Source organism: Triticum urartu, chromosome 1A, assembly GCF_056163025.1.
Source record: "Triticum urartu cultivar PI428250 chromosome 1A, HENAU_Tu73, whole genome shotgun sequence".
In the NCBI taxonomy this organism is placed as follows: domain Eukaryota; kingdom Viridiplantae; phylum Streptophyta; class Magnoliopsida; order Poales; family Poaceae; genus Triticum; species Triticum urartu.
Genome location: NC_141873.1, coordinates 265,120,248 through 265,145,590, shown reverse-complemented (window position 1 = coordinate 265,145,590; position 25,343 = coordinate 265,120,248). Strand labels below are relative to the sequence as shown.

The window sequence follows — 25,343 nt, the reverse complement described above, 5'->3', positions numbered from 1 at the left end:
TCAGATTCTGAGGATGAAGATTATGTGGCAGAGGAAGAGGAAGCAACTTCAAAGAGAGTAGTGCTCAAGAAGGAGTATGGCTCAGCACAGAGCATAAAGCCAGGCTTGAAAGTCAAAAGGCCAGCAGGTAGGCAGCCTATGCCAAAGGCCAGAGCTTCAACTCAGATTCCTGAAAAGCCTGCACCCAAAGAGCCAGTTGCTGCTGAAGGAAAGAAAAGGAAGGAAAGAGTCAAGAAGACCGTAGCCAGAGTGCTTGGAAAGGCTTCCATCATGGAAGAAGAGGAAGAAGAAAAGGTTGCTGCACCAGCACCTAAGGCACCTAAGCTTATGGGTGATGCTATAAGATCAGGGGCTGCCACATCTAAGCCCAAAGAAGCACCCAAAGCTGCCTCCAAGCCCAAGTCTGCACCAAAGAGAAATACAAGGAGCATACCTGCAACTGAGAAGAACAAGGCCCCAGTGCCTGAGACTGTTGTTGAAGAAGAAGATGATGAAGAGCATGTTCTGAGAAAGCTCAAGCCCAAGATCCCAGACCACAATGATGCTCATCCTGTGGCTGAGGACATGAAGCTCAGAAGAGACTCAGGGCTAAGGAAGTGGAGAGAAGCAGATCCGTATGCTTCAAGGAGAAGAACTGCTGTTGATTACAGGTTTCACACTAAGGAACAACAGGACTTCTATGAGACAGTTTTGTTGGACAAGAAGCCCATAGTTTGTGACATGAGATGGGTTGATTAGGAGTACATCAAGGACAATGAAGAGCACTATCCTGGAGTGCAAGACAACTTCAATGCTTGTGGAGTAGCAGACTTTGTTGGGCAGAAGCTCACAAAGTGGAACGAGGAACTTATTATGCAATTCTACTCCACGGCACACTTCTATCTAGATGGTAGGCTAACTTGGATGTCTGAAGGTACGAGGTACCAATCTACAGTTGCTGAATGGGCTCAGCTGATCAATGCCCCAGAAGAGCAGGAAGATGACTTGGATGTATATGCCAAGAAGAAGATGGACCACAACTCTATGTCCAACATGTACAAGGAAATTCCAAATGAAGCACTTGACACTTTCAAGTTTGGCTCAGTACACCATCTTCTGTCAGGGCTGCCAACAATCAATTGGATACTGAGGCACACCTTGTTGCCCAAGTCAGGTGATCACAAGATGATCATAGGCCATGCGATCAATTTGCTTCATATATTTGATGTGCCACAGAAGTTCAAGGTGATGAGCCTCATGGTAGAGACCATTAAGAGGACAGCAGCTGATCAGAAGAGGAGCTGTGGATATGCCCCACAAATTCAGGAATTAATCAACTCCAAGATGGGCACGGGCATATACTTATTGGATAAGGAACACCTGCCCATCCGTCCAGATTTTGAAGATAATCAAGTGGTCATGACTGAGAATGAGCCATCATCTGCCCAAGCACAAGCCAAGAAGGAGAAGGCGAGGAAGGAGAAAGCTGCCAAGATGCCTACTCAAGAGGAGGCATCTGAGTATTTCTTGAAAACCAAACAAGAGCAGCCTTGTTACTTGATTGCATCCACACTGAGGATTGAGCATGGACTGGCCACCCTCACTCAGAATCAGCAGAGCTTAGAGAGGATCATGGAACAAAAGTTCTATGACTTGGATGTCAAAGTAACAGAGATTCAGTCTGCAGTGGAACAACTTCAGGATGACATGCAGGAGAGGAGAGGCAAGACTACAACTGATGCATTTGCCAAAGTGCCAAGAGCTCAGAGATCACATGCAGTGCCAGTTGCTGACACCAGAGCCACCACTTCTGCACCAGCTACAGCCTCAGTTCCACCAGCTCCAGCGTCCACTTCAGCCTCGACTCCAACCACGTCTACAGAAGGCTTCGTCCTTGGAGTGCTCTGGACTCCACCACCACCTGAAGATCAAGCCTGAGTGTCGACTTAGCACTATGCATTTTCTAGGAACTTTTTGGTAACTTGTTGCCAAAGGGGGAGAAAATGTATAGATCATAGGCTTCGAGAGAGAGTGTTGCTTTTATTCTCTCTTGTTTTATTTGGTGGTTTTTCGAACTTTGTTTGCTTTTGTGTGAGATACTATGTCATTGCTCGTGAGACATTGATGATCATGTGTTTGATCATAAGCTACACTTAATGTTTGCTTAATATTATCATCTTATCTATCTTATGTGATCATTCACTATTCTTGGTGATGAGTGCACGTATTTCATTCTTATCATTTTAAGCGCTCCACCAAGATGTATGTGACATGGAAGAGTAACCCATGACTCTAACTCTTTGTGCATTTGCAGTCCAAAGCAAATTTTAAATATGCACAAATTTAGGGGGAGCTCTTACTTGTCACATACTTCTCAAAGCGACGATATATTTCATGCTTATTATCATTTGTCGAAGCTTTGATCTATATGTTGTCATCAATTACCAAAAAGGGGGAGATTGAAAGTGCAACTATCCCTAGGTGGTTTTGGTAATTCATAACAACATATAGCTCATTGAGCTAATGCTATTCCAAGATGACTATTTCAGGAAAGCTCAATGATTGGCATGGCATGGATGTGAAAGTGGAACCCTCAAAATGCTAAGGACAAAGGATTGGCTCAAGCTCAAAAGCTCAAGACTCTTCATTTTATATTTTAGTGATCCAAGATCACATTGAGTCTTTAGGAAAAGCCAATACTATCAAGGAGGGATGAGGTGTTGCTTAATGAGCCTCTTGCTTCATGTGCTTAGTGATATGCTCCAAAACCCTCAACCACTTTCCCATATCCACATATGACCTAAACCCTAAGCCAAACTCGGTCCTACCGATTCTTTCTATCCGGCGCCACTGAGTTTCACTTGTCATAAGCCACTGCCAAACCCTAGCAATTTGGTTCTACCGATAGGGATCTCGGTCTCACCGAGATGGGATTGCAAACTCTCTGTTTCCCTTTCATAACTTTTCGGTCTCACCGAAAGAGCGAATCGGTCCCACCGAGATTGCAATGTAAACTCTATGTTTCCCTTTTGTAACTTTTCGGTCTCACCGAAAGAGCAAATCGGTCCCACCGAGTTTGCCTGACCAACTCTCTGGTTAGCTTATTACCAAACTCGGTCTCACCGAGTTTGTGTAATCGGTCTCACCGAGATTACGTTATGCCCAAACCCTAACCATATCGGTCCTACCGAGTTGCATGTCAGTCCCACCGAAAATCTCTAATGGTCACTAGGTTTACCTTTTCGGTCCGACCGAGTTTGTTGATTCGGTCCAACCGAGATTGGAAAACTGTGTGTAACGGTTGGATTTTGTGTGGAGGCTATATATACCCCTCCACCTCCTCTTCATTCGTGGAGAGAGCCATCAGAACACATACACAATTCCAACTCATATGTTCTGAGAGAGAACCACCTACTCATGTGTTGAGACCAAGATATTCCATTCCTACCATATGAATCTTGATCTCTAGCCTTCCCCAAGTTGCTTTCCACTCAAATCTTCTTTCCACAAAATCCAAATCCTATGAGAGAGAGTTGAGTGTTGGGGAGACTATCATTTGAAGCACAAGAGCAAGGAGTTCATCATCAACACACCATTTGTTACTTCTTGGAGAGTGGTGTCTCCTAGATTGGCTAGGTGTCACTTTGGAGCCTCCGACAAGATTGTGGAGTTGAACCAAGGAGTTTGTAAGGGCAAGGAGATCGCCTACTTCGTGAAGATCTACCGCTAGTGAGGCAAGTCCTTCGTGGGCGATGGCCATGGTGGGATAGACAAGGTTGCTTCTTCGTGGACCCTTCGTGGGTGGTTGCTTCTTCGTGGACCCTTCGTGGGTGGAGCCATCCGTGGACTCGCGCAAACATTACCCTTCGTGGGTGGAGCCCTCCGTGGACTCGCGCAACCGTTACCCTTCGTGGGTTGAAGTCTCCATCAACGTGGATGTAGGATAGCACCACCTATCCGAACCACGGGAAAACATCCGTGTCTCCAATTGCGTTTGAATTCTCCAAACCCTTCCCTTTACATTCTTGCAAGTTGCATGCTTTAGTTTCCGCTGCCAATATACTCTTTGCATGCTTGCTTGAATTGTGTGATGATTGCTTGACTTGTCCTACAATAGCTAAAATCTGCCAAGAACTAAAATTGGGAAAAGGTTAAGTTTTTATTTGGTCAAGTAGTCTAATCACCCCCCCCTCTAGACATACTTTCGATCCTACATCTGTGCCATGTTAAGTCAAGCCGACAAGAAAAACGAATAGCAATTTAGTTCTTCAGAACAAATTGATGCGTGATACAGGCGAACTGAACTTTGATGTTAGACAACCACATGATAGGAGGATGTAATATGTACGAAAAACAGGATGGCATGAGATAACCAGAACTATGATGTGTAAACTAAGCAGAAGACATTTCACTAAATTAGAAGCAATGCAATGGAAGGTAGACACCATATGAAAGATGCTACAAATATCGCTCTGCCAAGTTAATAGTGTCTCATCATAAATGTCGTTTAAACAAATGTGAAGCAGTACAAGAAATAAATCATATGCAAGATGAAAACAACATCACACTACCAAGTTAAAGGTCTCTCGTCATTAGTGCCATTGCATATTCACAGCATTGCATATTCACAGCTTATGATGTGCAAACTAAGGAGAAGGCATTTCAACAAATTAGAATCAATGAAAGCTAGACACCATATGAAAGATGCAATGAATATCACTCTACCAAGTTATAATTGTCTCGTCATAAGTGCCATTTCAACAAATTAGAAGTAGTACAAGCTAGAAAAGAATGTGAGATGTAACATATATCACACTCCCAAGTCAAACGTGTCTTATGATGAGTGATTGTTGCAGGTTACACAACCGTAGTACTTTGATGTAAGAACATGGTGTGATAGACAGATATTGTATGTTCTAGAAACAGGAACACGTGTCTTATTCACAAGTATAATGTGTAAAGTAAGCAGATGAAATTCAATAAAATTAGAAGCAATACAAGCTAGACATCATACATAACATGCAACCACATATAATAGTGCCAAGTTAGAGGGAGCACCTGTGATGGTGCACTAGGGGAGACGTGCTCATCATCAACATAGCTATGTTGAGTGTCTATGCATGTGTTGTCTTGGAAATCATCTTGGGGGGATGGAGGAGTAGAATCTATAGAGGACCTCCATTTGGAAGGAGCACCATCATCCGCTGCCTTGCTAACTTCCTTCCGCTTTATTGATTTTGAATTGTCAAGTAAAACTGACAAGAAAAAGCAATAAAATTCACTCTTCAGAACTCATTCATGCATGATACTAACAATAACTACTTTGATGTAAGGCAAACACATGATTCCAGGATGGAATAATACGAAAATCAAGACAGCATGGCATATTCACAACTATTTGTGTAAACTAAGTAGAAACCATTTCATCAAATAACAAGCAATGCAAGCTAGACACCGCATGAAAGATGCAACCAATATGACTCTGCCAAGTTAAAAGCGTCCCATCATAAATGGCAGTTCAACAAATTAGAAGCAGCGCATACTATAAATCATATGAAAGATGCAAGTAATATGACACTACATATACTAAAGGTGTCTCGTCATATTGATTTATGCGGGATACAAAAAAATAGTTTTATGTAAGGACATGCTTAATAGACAGATGTACTATGTACTAAAAACAGGAAGGCATGTCACATTAACAGGTATAATGTATAAACTAAGCAGAATAGCACATGCAATTTAACTAGATTGGAAGAATACAATCTAGACACCATAAGCAAGTTAGAGCAAGCAGAATAGCACAGGAAGGCATTACAATCTAGACACTAAGTAGAATAGCACGCTGCCAAGTTAGAGCAAGCACATGCGATGCTAGTGTAGGGGAAATGCGTTAATCAACTATATAGTTACGTTCACTACCTTCATCTAGCCTTGTTGTTTCTTGCGAATCATGTGGGAAGGCTGGCGCTGCAATCTTTAAATGAGGATATTTTCTCACAGTAGTCCACTTTCCTGACTGCCTCATCATAAGTGATTGATGAGGGATACACAAGAACATTAGTTTGACGTAAGAACATGGTTAATAGACAGATGTACTAGTATGTACCAAAAACAGGAAGGCATGTCATATTCAAAGGTACAGTGTGTAAGCTAAGCAGATGCAATTTGACCAAATTGGAAGCAATACAAGCTAGACATCCGGCTGGAGTGGTGAGCATGATCATCTTGGACCTGAGAGCCTAGTGGGAGGCGGGCTGCTTCGCCACCATCGTGGCTTTTTAGTTGACTTCCAGGTGATGCATTTCTGTGCTGGGCTTGTCACTAGCTCGGCCAGTGCCCTGACTAGCCATTTGACTTCTGGTGCTCCCGGGATGGTGGTTCATGTAAAAAATATCTTCCCTTACCTTAATAAAGACTGACTTCGTCCTTTCAAATACAAGCTAGACACCATATGCAACATGCAACCAGATATGACACCGTGAAGTTAAAGCAGTCACCTGGGATGGTGGTTCATTGGGAGCAAGGTCATCAACTCGAGAGCTACGTTTACTGTCTGCATCTGCTAAAACTACAACCTTTAAATGGTTGAAACGTGTCTGGCTTAGCCGCGTACCACGTTGGAGCAACTTCTCTCTTTTATTTTCTGCTTCTGTGAAGGCAGCGGAGTCTGAAATACCCTTGCATAAAAACACAATAGTGAGAGTATGGGTGAAGTGTGTGCAAAACTAGTTCATTGTAAAAGTAGCAGATAGCAGGTGGCTGAAAAATAAATGACAGGAGACATATGATAGCTCTACAACATTGCGGGAAACAAAATTAGATTCTACTCCGTATGATTTTGTAATATATGAGCACATGAAATGCAGGTACTCCTCCAGCACACCACCACATGTGGTCCTATCAAGATAACAGTAGACTGAAAATAAATAGGTCGGTCAATTTTTTATGAACCGTCTGATCTATTAGGAACGGGCAGATGGTCTTTGTCTACCTCCCGCCAGTCACTATTGACGATCTTTCTCGAACCGCCAATGACCACCGGCCCAGACCCCTGCCTCCGCGGCCCCGCCCTCCCCTCGACCTCACACCACCTCTGTGCTTGGCAGCGCCCCCAGGCCATCCCTTTAATCCCGGCCGACCTCCAGATCGTGCGCCAGCAGCTCTAGGCCCCACACGCCCCTAAGATAAACACCGAGGTGCTGCTTCCCTGGGGTAATAGGCGGACTAGCGCCTGTTACGCCGGGGAATGCTTCCGTTAATTGAGAATCAACTGACCAGGAATTGAAATCCAGGGGACGATGGACCTCTGGCTAAGGTGAAATAGTATATGAGGATAAACCTTGTGCATCGCGAGTAACTAGGAACATCTAGTATCAAGAAGAAGCGGTCAACTAATGTCTTCTATGGGATGAATACCGTGCAAGCAGACACGTAAGATTTGCACGAATAAGGGAAGAGGAGTACCATTTCCGTTTGCTAGTGTGGTTGCCTCCACATGTCGTGCCGATCTTCTTCTTTTTGCCGGGGAAACCGATGTTTTGGAGGAGGGTGCAGGCTTGGACGAACCCATGGCCAAATTGTTGACCGTGTTGCCGTGGTCGTATGTCGGCGGAGAGGAAGCAGATCCGAGGCGGTGAAGGACGGCGTAGCAGGAACAGCTCCGGTGCGGTGGACGGTGGCAAAGTTGGAACGGTAGCGGTGAGGCACAGGACGGCGTGGTTGAACTGGCTTGGGTACGGACGGCTCGACCTCGGCTTCAACTACTAGCCTTGGAGGGCGTTGCGGTTGAGGTTGCGGTGGACGACAATGTCGGGGTATCGGCTCCCGCGTGATGGAGGAGGGCGGCGGTTGATGGGTGGGATGGGGTGGCGGATGGAGGACGCCGGGGTTTCGCGACTGGTGGAGAGGTAGTTTTGGCACCCACGGAGTATGAATGGGGAATCGGGCAGGGGGCGGGGGCGGGGGTAGCTAAGGGAGAACCATGTTTCGGTCTGGGACGCGCTTGTTTTTGGCTTTTTTGAACAGATGGGACACACTTGTTTGAAATTTGGGGAAAGTACAAACTTTGCCCCCTCTTAAATTTCGGACCTACTGCGGGTCGGGGTAGGATGGTAATCCCAGGTGTCCCAAATAGTGGGCGGGAGCGATTTCGGCCGCGCGCATGTGTGCTTAGGCGGCCATTGTGTATGAATGTTTTTCGAAGGCGGTTGCGTGGAGTCTAGATGAAGCTACAAACCCACCCCGGTTTAGACTTTTGGACATCGGGCCGGTAGGTTTCATAGGTTGGAGTCAGAAAAGTAATTTCTTTCTACTACCAAACATTGGTCTCATGCGGTTTTGGGCGAGTAGAGGCTCTTTTGGCACTTCGTTCGAAATTTGAAACAGAAGCATTCACATTTAGAGTACTCTTGAACTTTGAGGATTGACCTAAATAGACAACGTTAAATGACCTTGTATGTTTGAAAACCTCATTAAATTATCCGCTTCTTTTTGAAAATTTTGACACTTGAAAATCCTATAACTACGATTATTTTGGAATGGAGGAGCTAAATTTGAATCTATTTTGTACACGACTATATATGCTATTATGTACAAAATCAGAGCAAAGATTGGTGCCCCCATAATTTACGTATGATTTACAAATGCCATGATAGCGAATTCAAATAATTGAAGGGACTTCATGTTGAATTCGATTTTTTAAAACCACCTTAAGTTGAATTCAAATGTATACTAGTTCATAGCTAGCTATTTATAATGCTCATTGTGTAACTTTCGTATGTATAATGTGCTTTACACACACAACATGAACTATACTCACGTTTATATTTGATTGCTAAAGGATGCATTGTCTGGAGTTCAAAATACTAACTATGTGGATCAATTATGTCGAATAATAACATATACATGCTCAAATTCGATATAGTCTAGATGTCTGATGGATCAATGACCGTTCCTTACGTGAATTGCAAATATCATGATCCCATCCTAATATTTGGATACAATTTACATCTTTAATTAGTGTGTACATCGGTCTTTTACGTGTAGTTTCACTCTCCATCGGTGGTCTCTCACACATGCTCACCTCTCTCGAGGTGTCTTTCTCGCATGCATGCTCTCGATATAACCCTCTGTCCCTCTCGTAACCATTTATGATTGTTTTCACTAACCTTTATCCCAAGCACTCTTCCTCTCACAAGCATACACACGCACAATCCCCATCGACCCTTTCTATATACATAGACCTGCCTATGTGTCTCATGTACGCACATTATCTTTAGGTATGACTCTCACGCATTGTCTCACACCTCTCTTCCTAATCGACGAGTATGATTCTAGCAGAGCATTCTGTAGGATGCCCCTTAAAGTTAGGTTGGATGAATAGTAATATCAAAGATAAGGGGTTACCTTAGTCCGAGAACCTAGGGTTACTAATCCTTGCCGGCTTTGTTAGTGGACACAAAGTCCTTCACAATTCTGCTATCATTGTCTTGTACGACAAGTCATCCATGGGTCTCCCTAAATGCGTCATGGGCCGACTAATGCGGCACAGGAACCAAACCAAGGGCCTCACCTCGACCCACCAGACCTCACGCGGTGACACACCCTCTGCCCCTAGGTCTCGTTATCTTCTCACACCCACACAGACCAACACAGACACCACAGAAAAAAAAAAATCTCCTCATGCCTCTATCCCCTCCCCCTTGCATATACACACTCAAGGGAATCTCTCGCCGTGACATCATATTAGTCTCTCTCTCTAGACCTCTCTCATTTCTCGTGCTATCTCTCCCACGCCCCCTCCGCCCACCGGCCCCTCTATCCATGCCTCTCTCGAATACGTAATACACACCATACCTCTCTAGGCCCTGCCAAATACATCAACTACACATTCACACATGTTACGTCACGTACCCATTGATCTAAAAAGCCCTCTCTTCACGTTTATTTCGCATACAACATTCCTTTTGAATAAAGTGTGGCCAAAAAAATTATTTTATAATTTCTACATATATACAACATTACAAAGTTATATGGAGGAGTATGAACGCTAATTTGTTGCATGGTGCCCACAATGATATTTATTCCACACTGTGAATTTTTATATTTTTATACTATATATAAAGTTAGTCATAATAAAGAGAAATGAAGAGCATCTCTCTCCCCATCGCATACACCCCCTCTACGCCCCTTTCACGTACGCACACAAACTATCTCCAGGTCCTCTAAAATTAAGCCCCAAGCACATTCACGCATGTTTCATCTTTCTGTCGCGATATATACAGTGACGATCATTGTATTTGGAGCGAAAGCACGATATGTACATTGGACTTCAGAATCCACTCATTATGGTCACCATTTACGTTTTGTGGTTATTATACAGTCACGGGATCACCGTACAGCTCTGTATTTGCTCAAGACATGACTAGTTGACCAGTTAAACGCTCCACGTGGCACCTCTAGTGTTGCATCACATTATCTCACTACCATTGGGCCCACCTGTCGGCTTGTATCTACTCTTCTACACTCTTATAAAAAACAGAGTTGGTGATGATGGTGTGCCTTCCATCCTGCAATATAGGCCGTGCAATTTATATCTGACGGATAGGAAGGAAACTATGGCAATTTTGCAAAAAGGTACCCACACACCGCTCCACATTTGCAAATAAGGCCTTCCCTCGTTCATCCTTTTCTCTCACAAGATAAACTAGTCATACAAATGCATCTTGATGTTACGTGCAACGCACGGGCATCTTGCTAGTAAGAATGAAAACAAACGACAAAAAAATATTGGACGGTGGTTCGAAGTCATGACTGCGGGCACAGTGGACAAGGTGGCGTTGTATTGGTATGCTAAGCCGTCTGTTTAACACACAGGAGGTGGTGTGGTGATTATACACAGGCACACATGCACACGAACAGCATGCACGCAAAACTCACACATGCAGCCACGCACGCACGCAACACTCACATGTACACACGCAGCCACACACACACGCAACACTCACATGCACACACGCACGCATGCATGCACACACCACATGACCAACACACTCTCACGCTCAAGTGCTCAACCTACACATGCATGCGCACACATCAGACCCTGACAGACACATACACAACCAGGTGATTCCCGCGCACGAGTTGGAGTCTTGTCGCGCCTGCGTAAATTTGTGTTTATCTGACATTTTTCCTATGCGAACTGGTAGGTGGGACCCACAAGGAACGTGGTCAATTTAACTAGTCAACATAGTTCCACGCAAACTATTTGGCCAGTCAACAGAGTGCAATCCGATGCTGAACGGTGAGCAACTGACCGTATAATCACCGCAAAACGTATATAGTGACCGTAATGAGCGTATTCTGAAGTTCGGTGACCGTATTATGCTTTCTCTCTATAGCCCCTCCAAAACTACATCTCTACACGTTCTCGCATGTTACATCTAACAACTATGCAATACAACACTACTACTACACTCTAACACAATAAATCATATGCGTTTTTAGTCTTACTAGATATCATATTATTACTTAATTATTCAGTTTGCATACATTAAAATTGCCTTTGAAATGTATGGCCAGTGTCATCTACCGCGCGGGAAAAATCCCTCCCTTTCCTGTTTAATCGGGTTTGTATCAATGGATCGTGCGAAACAGCAAAACTATAGTACTAGTATACAGTACAAGTGACAGTTCACTTGGTCGCAGTGTCGTGTACTCCTCCGTCGTAAGAGTGGAGCGCTCGCTTTCATAAATGTTCTAGTCCCTTTCGCCGACATGTGGGACATCAAGCTACCGGGTCCATGTGCCATGCCGAAATACAGTGCAGAGCAGTAGGGGTGAAGCGCCCCAGTCATGGTGCCAACGTAGTAATGAGCAATGAGGCGTCAAATCAGAAAGCTGCACCTTTCCTGCAGTTAAGTTGGAGGGACGAAATAATAATAATGCTAGTAAAAAAATAAGTTGGAGGGACGAAGCAACCATCATTTCACTCGTTGCTGAATCCGCTTCTCCCTCGTCTTCTTCAAGTTAACCACGTGTTGCTTCTGCCGTTGTTCTGCCTCATGTGGGACGTGGATCGGCTTGGTAAAGCACTGACACGTGGGACCGCATGTTAGCAAACCGCCAGGCCAACATCCTCTAAAAATAAGAAACCTCCCCAGCCATCCGCGCGGCAAAATCACCTCCTTTTTACTAATCTTGATTCTATAATTTTTTAGATCAATATAATTGAGATTTGTATAGATAGCACATAGGAGGAAAACCAAGTGGTACGGTTAAGGGCAGCCACAATGTGTAGCCAAATGTGAAAATAGCTTTTGTCATTCTTGATAACCCACAAGTATAGGGGATCGCAACAGTTTTCGATAAGTAAGAGTGTCGAACCCAACGAGGAGCTAAAGGTAGAACAAATATTCCCTCAAGTTCTATCGACCACCGATACAACTCTACGCACGCTTGACGTTCGCTTTACCTAGAACAAGTATGAAACTAGAAGTACTTTGTAGGTGTTTTCGGAAAGTCTTGCAAGAAACTAAAGAGCACAAAAATAAAACTAGGGTCTGTTAAGGTAAAGAAGCAACTAAAGTAAATATAGAGAGTGTGGAAAAGTGGTGGTAGGAGTTGCGAAATTGCCCCTTAAGCAATTGACTACTTTACTAGACCGATAGCAACTATTATGTGGGAGAGGCCACTGCTAGCATGTCATCCCTTACTTGGAATTCTAAGAACTTATGATTGGAACTATTAGCAAGAATCCGCAACTACTAATGTTCATTAAGGTAAAACCCAACCATAGCATTAAGATATATTGGTCCCCCTTCAATCCCGTATGCATCAATTTCTATGCTAGGTTGAAGCTTCTGTCACTCTTGCCCTCCAATACATAGTCCTATCAACATACAACTAACCCTAGGGTGTGATCCACGCGCGCAATCATATGATGGGCACCAAAGGACAGCAACATAACCACAAGCAAATTAAATCAATCATAGCAATTCATCAACCACCGATAGGACAACGAAAATCTACTCAGACATCATAGGATGGCAACACATCATTGGATAATAATATGAAGCATAAAGCACCATGTTCAAGTAGAGGGTACAGTGGGTTGCGGGAGAGTGGACTGCTGTAGATAGAGGGGGGAAGGTGATGGAGATGTTGGTGAAGATGGCGGAGGTGTTGGTGTAGATCGCGGTGATGATGATGGCCCCCGGTGGTACTCCGGTGCCACCGGAAGCGAGGGGGAGAGAGCCCCCCCTCCTTCTTCTTCTTCCTTGACCTCCTCCCTAGATGGGAGAAGGGTTTCCCCTCTAGTCCATGGCCTCCATGGCACGGGAGGGGCGAGAGCCTCTCCGAGATTGGATCTGTCTCTCTGTCTCTCTTTGTTTCTGCATTCTCAGATTCTTCCCTTTCACCGTTTCTTATATTCTCGGATATCTGTAACTCCAATTGGGCTGAAATTTTAACACGATCTATCCCCAGAAATTAGCTTTCTTGCAGTGAAAGAAGGGCTCCAACCGCCTTACGGGGTGGCCACGAGGGTCAGGGGCGCGCCTGACACCCTCGGGCGCGCCCCCCTACCTCGTGGGCCCCTCGAGCATCGTCTCGCGTGGATTCTTCTTCCCAAAAATCATATATATTCCAAAAAAATCTCCGTCAGTTTTTATTCCGTTTGGACTCCGTTTGATATGGATATTCTGCGAAACAAAAAACATGAAACAAACAAGAACTGGCACTGGGCACTGGATCAATATGTTAGTCCCAAAAATAGTATAAAAAGTTGCCAAAAGTATATGAAAGTTGAATAATATTGGCATGGAACAATCAAAAATTATAGATACGACGGAGACGTATCAGTCATCGATGGGAACCATTTGTGGACGGTGCTGCCAAAGCCAAAAAGATGGAAACGAAGCTCCCTGATTGATTGATTGAAGGAATAGAAAAAATGCAATGTCACTCCTCTTTCTCCCATGCTTGGACGCATGTACAGTATAGAGCACAGAGTCTACTCCCCTGTCCCTTCTATCACAAATCACAAAGCAGTGAGGCATCAAATCACAAAGCACGGACGAAGCAACCATCATTTCACTCTTCGCTGACTCTGCTTCTCCATCGTCTTCTTCGAGAAACCACCTCACCGCACTAAGTTGGACGGATGACGCTATTGTGTACTAGTAGTACTAGTACATTTACGCGTCCTTTGGTTCAACAGGCTTCCTGGATGCAAATAAGGTGGTTGTCTCGGCTTGCAGGCGGCACTTGCAAATGACTTACCGTGGTCTCCCACAATGGTGTTCTCCGTCAAATGCACTTCGCCAAACCACAACGTTTGAGATATCATCGATGTCACCGCAATGGGGAAGGAAGTCAAATAGTTACTACCTCCATTTTTTTGTACACCAGGCCAGTATATCAAAATTACAATTTGCAAAAGGCCACTAACACTAATCGAGGCAGAATTGATGGGGTTTGCCTCGTACTAGCAACCAAGGACATTAATATACCCTTGCATGCATGCGGAAGTGAGAAGGTTTGTTTGCATGGCGCTGCATTAATCAAGCGATCAGGAGTGAGATGGTTAGCTCTTTGGGCTTTGGAGAAAAAATATGCATTAATTGACACGTCAAACGATGATTTGTATCGAACCGCACCCTCACACGGTCGCTCCTGCACGCCGCGGTCGCACCGCACCCTCACACAGTCGCTCATGCACGCCGCAAACCCAACCAAGGGAACGCACCCTCACTGACACGTGCTACCGCTGATAGGTAATTTTCGTTCAGACATTATGTTTATCCAACCGCATGTTGGTGTGGATCCTTACGGCCCAGTCCTTTCACGAGGACATCTGCCGTGACAAACCCACGACAGTTGGCGCCCACCGTGGGGCTATCGCACGATGGTTTTGAGTTCTTGAAGGGCAGCTTCGATGGACTCAAGGGATACGCTGTGGGCCGGATGACGAAGAGTCGTCGCGGAAAGCTCTACACCGACAACGCGGGATGGGGTCCCGAGGCTGATTCAATCGAATACGGGTACCGGGTCCCCTTTGGTGGGATTCACATCTTCATCGGCAAGATCGGCGAACCGGCCCCCGAGCCGGACATCTGCACCGACATCATCGAAACGGCTCGGCGTGCAAGTTCTTCGCCGGTTCAACCCGAGGCAAGGCATGTTTTCGTAGGTGTCGTCCATGGATTGGGGTACGAGGATGGACCGGTGTCCGATGGAGAAATCGTAGTCTTCTCTGATGACGAGTCTTCTGGAGAAACCGAATCGCTTTAACAGTTGCAGGACGGCCGGATTGAGGGAGGATCTGAGGGCAACAGTATTCCGGATTCCCCCGGTCTGCCAAACCGGGCCGCCATCTTCATGGCCGGCACACAATCGGCGCCTCATTCATCTACCGCCGCAGCAATGCTCTCCGGTTCAACGACGGCCACACCAGCAGGGGCAGGAAGCTTGGCGCCACCTCCGGCCCAAGTCTTGTCTGATTTGTTCGACGCTATGGAAACATTGATGTCCGCGGAGGTAGACGTAGTAGCCAGGGATCAGCACAATGCGAAGATTGTAAAAGTGAAAGATCAGATAGCCCAAGCTAAAGCGGACCTGGCAGCAGAGAATGCCAGGATGGCTATGGAGCGGGCCGAGTTGGAAGCATAGGCTTACCGGATTAGACTGGATCAAAATGCTTCAGAGGAAGTCATGAGAAGAAGGTACCGATCACGTCTCCCGTCGGTTTATGAGCCGCAGAATCTTTTCAACACGCCAGGTGCAGGAGCTGGTAACCAACCCATGCTAAACCGGGCGGGGGCGCCGGGAGCAGGAGCGCCGGTTCAGCCGCGCACGACGGACCTGCCTCGCCAGAACAACGTTGTACCATCAACGCCGCCCGGGCATTATTCCAACCCGTTGGACAACATTGTGGACGCCGCTTCACGCCTGGCGGCCCTCCCAACCGACAGCGAGTCACTAGTTGCAGTGGAAGCGCGTCGGGCCAGGGATCTCCTTCAGACAGCACTAAATCAACAGCAAGCATATTCACACAGCCGTGAGAGGATTCATTCCACTCCCCGTCCAAGCCGGAGTTATAGCAGACACGTGGAAGACGAACCGGCCGTGTCCAGTAGTGCATGCCGCCGAAATTCGCCACGAGGGAACAACCCGGATGGGGGAGGTGCTAATGCGCAAGATGTTGTGGACCATGGCCGCGCACGTCGAGAGGCCGAGTTGACAGCTCGACACGAAGCACAACAGCATACTCCGGTTCACCCCACCGCCTCCGTGGAGCCAGGGGCGATGTTCAGTTCCTTAGGGGTACCGTGTTTAACTCCCGCTTTGCGTAATGTGCGACTACCCAAGGATTTCAAGGGACCTCGTAAGGTACCAAATTATACCGCCGATTTGCAGCCAGAGGCGTGGGTGGAGAGCTATGAGATGGCAATGGAGATGTTAGATGTGGATGAGGCGGTGTGTGCTAAATATTTCACCATGATGTTGGAAGGAACAGCTCGCACTTGGTTGAAGAGCTTGCTGACCAACTCTATTGGATCATGGGCCGAACAGAAGCACCGGTTTATCCAGAACTTCAAGGATACGTGTAAGCAGCCAATGTCAATTGTAGATCTGGCCTCTTGCATCCAAGAGGAAGGGGAGTCCATGACCCATTGGGTTAAACGGGTCTCGGCGATTTTACATTCATCAGGTCGTATCAATGCAGACACCGCAGTGTTAACGTTAGAGGGCAATTGCTGGTTCAAACCGTTTGTGAAGGCTCAAACGTCACTGCAAGGACATATCAACACTCATGGCCGCTTTGGTTAAATATGCCGATTCAGATAATACCAAGGATCCGGATTCAGAGGAGGACAAACCGGAGAAGGGTAAGAAGAACGACAATGACAAAGGCCAACAACACAATCTGGAAGGCCATGGAAACGCTGGTAAGTGCAAGGCCGAAAGTGGTTTGGACTTTGTCGCAAATACCAACGCGCAGGAGAATGGCCAGCGCCGTAAAGGCAAGCAGCCCCAGAGGGGTGGAGGTCCAGGCAACAATTTGGAGCGTTTGTTAAATCAACCCTGTCCAAAGCATGGATCGAAGGAGAAACCGGCATCACATCTCTGGAAAGATTGTTATATCATGCGGGATTTCAAGAATTCCAACATGTTCCAATATGACAGCGGCCCGCCTGGCGGTCCAGGAGGAGGTTTCCACGGGCCGGGTTACGGAGGTGGTGGTTCCGGTTCAGGGTTTCCAGGCAATCAAACCGGACACGTCAATCAAGGACACCAAGGCAACCAGGGAGGTTACAACCATCAGGAGAGTCAGCAGCAGCAGCAGTCAGGTTATCAAAGCAATCCCAAATAGCTGAACAGCGGGCAATATCATGTCTTCACTACTAGTTTGTGCAAACGTGATCGGAAGCTTCACAAAAGGGCAATCAACTCTGTTGAGCCGGCAGTACCTCAGTATTTACGCTGGTCGGAGCAACCTATTTTGTGGAGCAGAGAGGATCACCCACCCCAGGTTGATAATCCAGGTCATTTGGCCTTGGTGGTAGCCCCTCAAGTTGGGGGATACAAGTTCACTAAAGTGCTCATGGATGGGGGAAGTAGTATCAATATTTTGTATTATGATACATTCCGCCGTATGGGGTTGACAGATAAGGATCTTAAACCGTCGAATACGGTATTTCATGGTGTGGTGCCTGGTAAGTCTGCATATCCTGTTGGTAAGATAGCTTTGGAGGTAGCTTTTGGAGATGACTATGATTCAAGGTCAGAAACATTGACATTTGAGGTGGTGAAGATCAAAAGTCCGTACCACGCCTTGTTTGGGCAGCCGGTTTATGCTAAGTTTATGGCAAGGCCATGTTATGTTTACCTACAGCTTAAAATGCAGGTCATAAGGGGACTATCACAGTACATGGAAGTAGAAAGATTGCTTTGGAGTGTGAAGAAGGCGGTGCGGCTTATGCTGAGTCAGTTTGTGCCACGGAGGAGTTAAAATTCTATAAGGAGCAAGTTGATCCGACAAACATGACCTCCTTAAAAAAGCCAACTACGGAACATGATCCAGCATTGAAGTTCAAATCAGCTACAGACACTAAGATGGTTGACTTTGTCCCTGGCGATTCATCCAAACAGTTCAGCATCAGCGCTAACCTGGATCCCAAATAGGAAAGCGCACTCATCGAGTTCATCCGTGAGAATCGGGATAGCTTTGCATGGAAACCTTCTGACATGCCAGGTGTACCGAGAGAACTCGCTGAGCACACACTCAACATTGATCCTAAATTCAAACCGGTCCGACAGTTCCTCCGCCGTTTCAACGAGGAAAGACGCAAGGCTATAGGTGAAGAGGTAGCCCGTTTGTTGGCTGCTGGTTTTATTGTTGAAGTTTTTCATCCAGAGTGGTTAGCCAATCCGGTGCTGGTTCTTAAGAAAAACGGCACTTGGCGCATGTGTGTGGACTACACAGATTTAAACAAGGCTTGCCCTGCAGACCCCTTTGCTCTCCCTCGCATTGATCAGATAATTGATGCTACGGCGGGTTGTGACCGTTTGTGTTTTTTGGATGCTTACTCTGGTTATCATCAGATCAAAATGGCAGTTAAGGACCAGGAGAAGACAGCCTTTATAACTCCCTTTGGAGCCTTCTGCTATGTTTCCATGCCCTTTGGACTCAAGAGTGCCCAGGCAACTTACCAGCGATGTGTTCAGAATTGCCTTCATAAGAAAATTGGGCGCAATGTTCATGCATATGTAGATGATATTGTGGTCAAATCCAGAAAGGAGGGGACATTGATAGATGATCTTCGGGAAACCTTTGACAATCTCTGGGTTTACAAGATGATGCTCAATCTGGAGAAGTGTGTTTTCGGTGTCCCGGCAGGCAAGCTCTTAGGCTTTCTGGTTTCAAACAGAGGCATTGAGGCTAATCTGGAAAAGATTGCAGCAATTACGTCCTTGGCTAAACCGGCGTGTATTAATGATGTGCAACGTCTGGCCGGCCGGATTACAGCCTTGAGCCGGTTTATCAGCCGCCTTGGAGTGAGGCAGCTGTTCAAGAAAACGGATAACTTTGTCTGTACAGGTGAAGAGCCTATGTTTGAGGCCATCCCCTTATATCAGATGCTCAAGAAAACGGATAACTTTGTCTGGAGTGAGGCAGCTGATAAGGCGTTTGAAGATCTGAAGAGGCAGCTAGTGGAACCGCCCGTGCTGGCAGCACCGATCGATAAAGAGCCATTATTATTATATGTGGCTGCTAATGCCTGGGCTATCAGCATAGCCATTGTGGTAGAGCGCAAGGAGCCTGGCAAAGAGTATCTGGTTCAACGGCCGGTTTATTATATCAGTGAGGTGCTCATTGAGTCAAAGCAAAGGTATCAACATTGGCAGAAATTGGTGTATGGGGTGTTTATGGCAAGCCGGAAGCTCAAACACTATTTTCAGGGCCATCCTATCACAGTGGTCAGTTCAGCTCCTCTGGGTGACATCATTCAAAACAAAGAGGCAACTGGCCGGATTGCCAAGTGGGCCCTTGAGCTTGGACCTCAGGGGCTCAAATATATACCCTGCACAGCGATCAAGTCCCAGGCACTCGTAGATTTCATCAACGATTGGACGGAGTTACAGGCACCTGAGGAGAAACTAGATAATACATATTGGACTATTCATTTTGAAGGGTCCAGACAGTTAGAGGGTTCGGGGGCTGGAGTCGTATTAACTTCCCCACGAGGTGACAAGTTTTGTTATGTCCTCCGTTTAATGTTCCCTTGTACTAACAATGAAGCTGAATATGAGGTTTTACTCCATGATCTTTGGATGGCTAAAGAGATGAATTTGAGCCGGGTTAAGTGCTTCGGCGATTCAGATCTAGTGGCTCAGCAAGTGTCTGGCACATGGGATTCTAAGGACCCACTCATGGCTGCATATTGGCGAGAGGTGGACGCAGTGGCTGGTCACTTTAAAGGTTATCAGGTGGACCATATAGACCGGCGGAAGAATGAAGCGGCGGACGCTTTAAGTCGTCTTGGTTCCCAACGTAAACCGGTTCTGCCCAATGTCTTTTCTTGATGTATTGCACAATCCATCAGTCAAAATACCAACCGAAGAAGATTTGGCTCTTCCTGATCCGGAGGCTCAGTTGGTGGCAGCTCTGCATGCCATACCGGATTGGACAATCCCATATCTGGATTACATGAACCGGGGCAAGTTACCAGCTGAGGAAACGTTGGCTCGACAGATAATCCGGCGTTCCAAGTCCATGACTATACTCAACGGGGAGTTACATCGTTACAGTGTTTCAGGAGCAATTCAACGATGTGTTTCTCCTCAAGAAGGTTGTGAGATTTTGCGAGAAATTCATGAAGGGGATTGCGGTCACCATGCCGGTTCAAAGTCGTTGGTTGCTAAAGCTTTTCGCCACGGTTTCTACTGGTTGACTGCGCATGCTGATGCAGAGGATTTAGTCAAAATATGTGATGGATGTCAAAAGTTTGCCCACCGTGCGCACATTCCGGCTCAAGAGTTGTGGATGATTCCAATTACGTGGCCATTTGCAACTTGTGGGCTGGATATGGTTGGACCCTTCAAGCGCTCCAAGGACAAGAAGACCCACCTGTTAGTAGCAGTTGATAAATTCACTAAATGGGTAGAGATAGAGCTAGTCAGCAAGTGTGATGCAGCCACGGCGGTTCAATTCATCAAAAAGGTGATATTCCGATTTGGCTTTCCACATAGCATTATAATAGATAATGGTACTAACTTATCAAAAGGAGAGATGGAAGAATTCTGTCAACGTGAGCACATCCGGCTTGATCTAGCATCAGTGGCTCACCCCCAATCTAATGGTCAAGCGGAAAGGGCAAATCAAGAAATTCTACGGGGTATCAAACCAAGACTTATGGTTCCCTTAAAGCGGACGCCGGGTTGTTGGGTCGAGGAGCTACCTTCTGTGTTATGGAGCATCAACACCACACCCAATAGGTCTACGGGTTACACGCCTTTCTTCATGGTTTATGGAGCAGAGGCGGTTCTTCCTAGTGACATCCATCACGATTCGCCCCGTGTGGCAGCTTATGTTAAACCTGATAATGAGAAGGCACGTCAGGATTCTCTGGACCTGTTGGATGAAGAGCGGGATCTTGCAGCAGCACGTTCGGCGATTTATCAACAAGATCTTCGACGTTATCACAGCCGCTGGGTTAAAACTAGAACCTTTCAAGAAGGTGATTTGGTGCTTCGGCTCATCCAGGATCAGACTGATATGCACAAGTTATCCCCCCCTTGGGAAGGACCCTTTGTGGTCAGCAAAAATCTGCACAACGGATCGTACTACCTCATTGATGTTCGAGAGCATGAAGACTCACGTCAATCGGAGGAGGAGACAAAGCGGCCATGGAACATAGCTCTCCTTCGGCCTTACTATACTTGAAGCCATAGGCTCTTCACCTGTACATATTTATGACAGTGTATATACCATATAATAAACCGGAGCCTCCGTTATAAGCGGGGTATCTGTTCTTTCTTATATCATATGTGTGCTTTTCCAAGTTAACGGTCAAAGCGGAGTCTTTGTTAAACCGGCTTTAGCAGTTGCATAAAGATAGAGAAAATTACTAGGGGGCTTGGTCATGTTTGAACCACAACTACACCTCTTGATAGGCATTTCAGCCACACAAGGAAAAATTTGTGGAGCCAAAGAGAGTATTGTACACAGTACAAACTCAAACATAGGCACACGCCGAGCATCGCTCACAAAGTTACTTGGGGGCTCTTTTTCCAAAGCAACAAAGAGTTTGAAAGGACCCTTGTAATTGGCTATCAAGCCACGGCTTGGAAGCCTGGTATATTCACCTAAAACCCTAGGTTAACCTGCCTTCATCAAGTAAGCCACTCCTATCCAGGTAATCCTGGCATGACCCATCGAACGTTTGACAAGTCAATCTTTTACAGACCCTGAACTTGTCACAGTTAAAACAATGATTGGTTAATTGGAGGCCCATCTTAAAAGGCTTTGTTAAATGGTTTAACTCAGAGGCCTGGCAGCCCACGAAAAGCCTCGATTTGGAGCCTGGCAGCTCGTAAAAAGCCTCGCATATTTTCCTATTTGAATTTTGGTTGTTGAAAATCATAAGTATTTTTTTTGATAAACCGGCGTCCTTGACCCGGATTGCTTTCCAACCACCAGTTGTTGGCACATGATCAATTATAAACCGGTGGTCATTGACCCGGTCTGGTTTGACTAAATCACCAGTGTTATAAAGAAAATCCGGTAGTTATACCGGTCCGGTTTAATACATAGACCAACATTATGAAGATGAAATTATCAAACGTATCGGGTTGGTGTTAAACACCTTTGCTGTATACACGTTTGGTCAATCAATGAGGTATGTTCTGTACATTATTTTTTGTACAAACACTTGATTATTCAGCTAAAGTACTATATACTTCTTGGATATTATGACATGTTTAGCGGTAAACCCCTAGACATTTTTAAGTTTTTTTGGACCCAGGAAGGCAAGTCATCATAGGCTATGCATAAAATATATCCTGAAGGGCGGCACATATTGTTACAAAGCGTTATGAAACATGCTCGATGGCATGGCAGATAAACAAAGTTTCAGCTACCCTATTACATGAAGCTTCAAAGCGGCTCAAATAGTGCCATTGTTTTTCACAGTAGCCATATAAACCGGCGACCGGATCAGGACTCTTCATCGCGGTGGTTTGACGGTTGCGGATCAGTTGGTGTAGGTACTTCTTCATCCCTCCCCAGCCGCTGGAAATCAGCCGTTGACCAATCGATTCCAGTTAAAGCTTGGAATACTGCATCCTCATGGATAAGATCAGAAGGGTTAATATCAGGGGCATAAGTGTGCTTACGAATCGGAGGCACAAGTTCTTTTACTTCATGGATCTCGGTCGGCTGTCTTTTCCCTTCTGCATCATAAAACGGTTGAAAATGGGACAAATCAGTGTCCTCAGCCAATTTGCTGGCCGCTGGCCGCATCTGTTTGGTCAGCCGCCGAAGATCATCATTGTCAAAGTTTGAACTGTCTTCTTTAACGGCTGGATATCCTTTAATGATATCCTCCACTTCAAGGTCTGGAATCCAGGCCTTGGCTCGAATAAGGGCGGTTAATGCTCCTGCTCTCGCAGCGGCTCTTTTCAACTCGGCAATACGTGCCGGTAACATGCCCAGCTTCTCAAGGGTCTCCTTAATCAACGTTGGCGCTAGTTTGTTATAAGCCGCTGTACTAATGGCTCGCTGAGACCCAGAGTATAGCTGCTCAACCAATGTATATGCCGCTTTCAGCTTCATCCGCATATCTGCACCAAGATGAGTGATCCGAGTTCCTGCCAAAGATTTTATCAGCATTTTGGTTAGTTTTAAGATTCATTGACCGGTGCAACATACATAAATAGACACTTACCAAAGATAGCAGAGGTCATAGCGTTGATTTGGCGCTTCAAACTGGCTAGTTCTTCAACCACCGGTTTCAGGGCTTCCTCGGCATCTACAGCTCTTTTGGTTAAACCGGCCTTTTTGGTTTCCCATTTAGCATGATCTTGGTTGAAGGATTCTTTCAATTTTTCCATTCCGGCCGGGGCCTGCGTCAGCTCCTCTTTGGCTTTTGCAGCTTCGGCTTGTTGAGACTTCACATTTTCTTGCAAGTCAGAGTTTTGGGCATCTTTGCTTCTCAGTTCAGCCTGCACCATTGAAGGTATATTCAACAAAACAGCATATTTATGCACTAAGTATAAAGCATATAACAAGTTATCCACTTCATACTTGGGGCTAATGCCTATTTGCTCTCAAATACTACCCTCCATACAAGTCTCTAGAACAATGCAAGCATTATCCTTGACACTTGGGGGCTAATGTACGTTTGTTCTAAGCCGGTGGTGTGGGTTAAAAACTGGATTAACTTGCCAAGTTAAACCGGCCTTTGGGGGCTATGCTGCAGAACGTTATCTAATTTTTCAAACATGAGTCTTATCTATGATTGAGGACACGCCTTTGCAAGGATCAATGATGGGATGCTTGAAGTGTTACAAAGACCCGGTTTATGATTAACAATCATAAAAGGGCTCTTGGAGGCTACTTGGAATAGTCTTTCAGCTACAAATCAATGTGCAAGGGAGAAGCATTTACCTCATATCGTTCTTTCATCAAATTCACCAAACCGGCTTCATAATCCCGGTTTGAGTGCAGACGGTTCAAGAAGCCGGAATGAAGCTCATCAGTGTTAAGATGAGCATAGTTTGATAAGTCGCTGCTCCATTTACCTTTATCCCTGGCAATTTGCTCTTCTTTGGCACTATGCTGAGCCAAAATGACGGGATGACCAGGAGAGATGTGGCCTGTTCCAGTAATAATAGCGTCATCACCTTGGCCTTCAGGATTTTTGGTGGATGATGGTGGAATTTCAGTGTCTTTCATTGGATTAGCCCGGTTTGGTTCTGCCAGTTCAGTATCAGGGGCGGCAGGCTCGGCATCTGTTGGTTCGTCAGTATGTTGGCCGTCAAGGGGCGGATCATCAAAAGTTGTTTCAGGATGGAGGCCTTCCGGTTCACCAGTCTGCTCTGGTTCACCTCTTGGTTCTTCTTCTTCGGCAACAGGGTCTTCTGGCGGATTCGTGACCCGAGGTTTCTTGCTGGGTATGGCTTTGGCCTTGCAAACAGAATAAAAAATGATTAACATCCTGTTCAAAAGATGTAGGGCGCATTGAAAGGAAAGGTTTTTCATAACTCACCCGGCCAAAGTTTTCAAAGGGGGGAGTTGAGTTGCTGTCGATTCACCAGAAGAGGAAGGAGGTGTCACTTGATAATTTGAATCGGACGGATTAAGAGGCTGTCTGAAATAACCTGCCTTGGGATAAGAATGGTCAGAAGTAGGAGATACCTCAGACCAGCGCTTCCGAACTGAAGTATCAGGTAAACCGGTAGAGGTGACCTGTTGGCCACTATGCTGGGTTGTCCGGCGAGCTTCATGCTGTTGAGTCTTCAAAATAAATGTTGGATCCAAGTGAGCAAGAGGATGAGAAAAGCTTACTTTCCGGATTGTTTGGCGAGTTTTTTGTGTTGGCATAGAGTCTGAACCGGAGGAAAGGGTAATTACCTCTACGTCCTCAGCCTGACTAGCTTCTGCCTCCTCCTGAGGAAGATCATTGTTAACAAGATGCATAAAAAGAGAGCCAAGTGAGTCAAGTTCTACCTCAACTTCTGGGTCATCAGTATCATCATCAAGTTCCATATTAATCCGGTCAGCCGTTTTCCGCTTTGACGTCCGTTTTACGGCTTTGGTCTTCGGGCGGGTTGGTTTGACCACTTTATCTCCAGTT

General features: G+C 45.8%; 1 pseudogene; it reads right to left on the bottom strand.

Annotated features, from left to right (window-relative positions):
• LOC147990803 (uncharacterized) overlaps positions 1 to 25,090 on the bottom strand; it is a 36,040-nt pseudogene extending 10,950 nt beyond the window's left edge.
• Between the last annotated feature and the right edge of the window lie 253 nt (positions 25,091 to 25,343).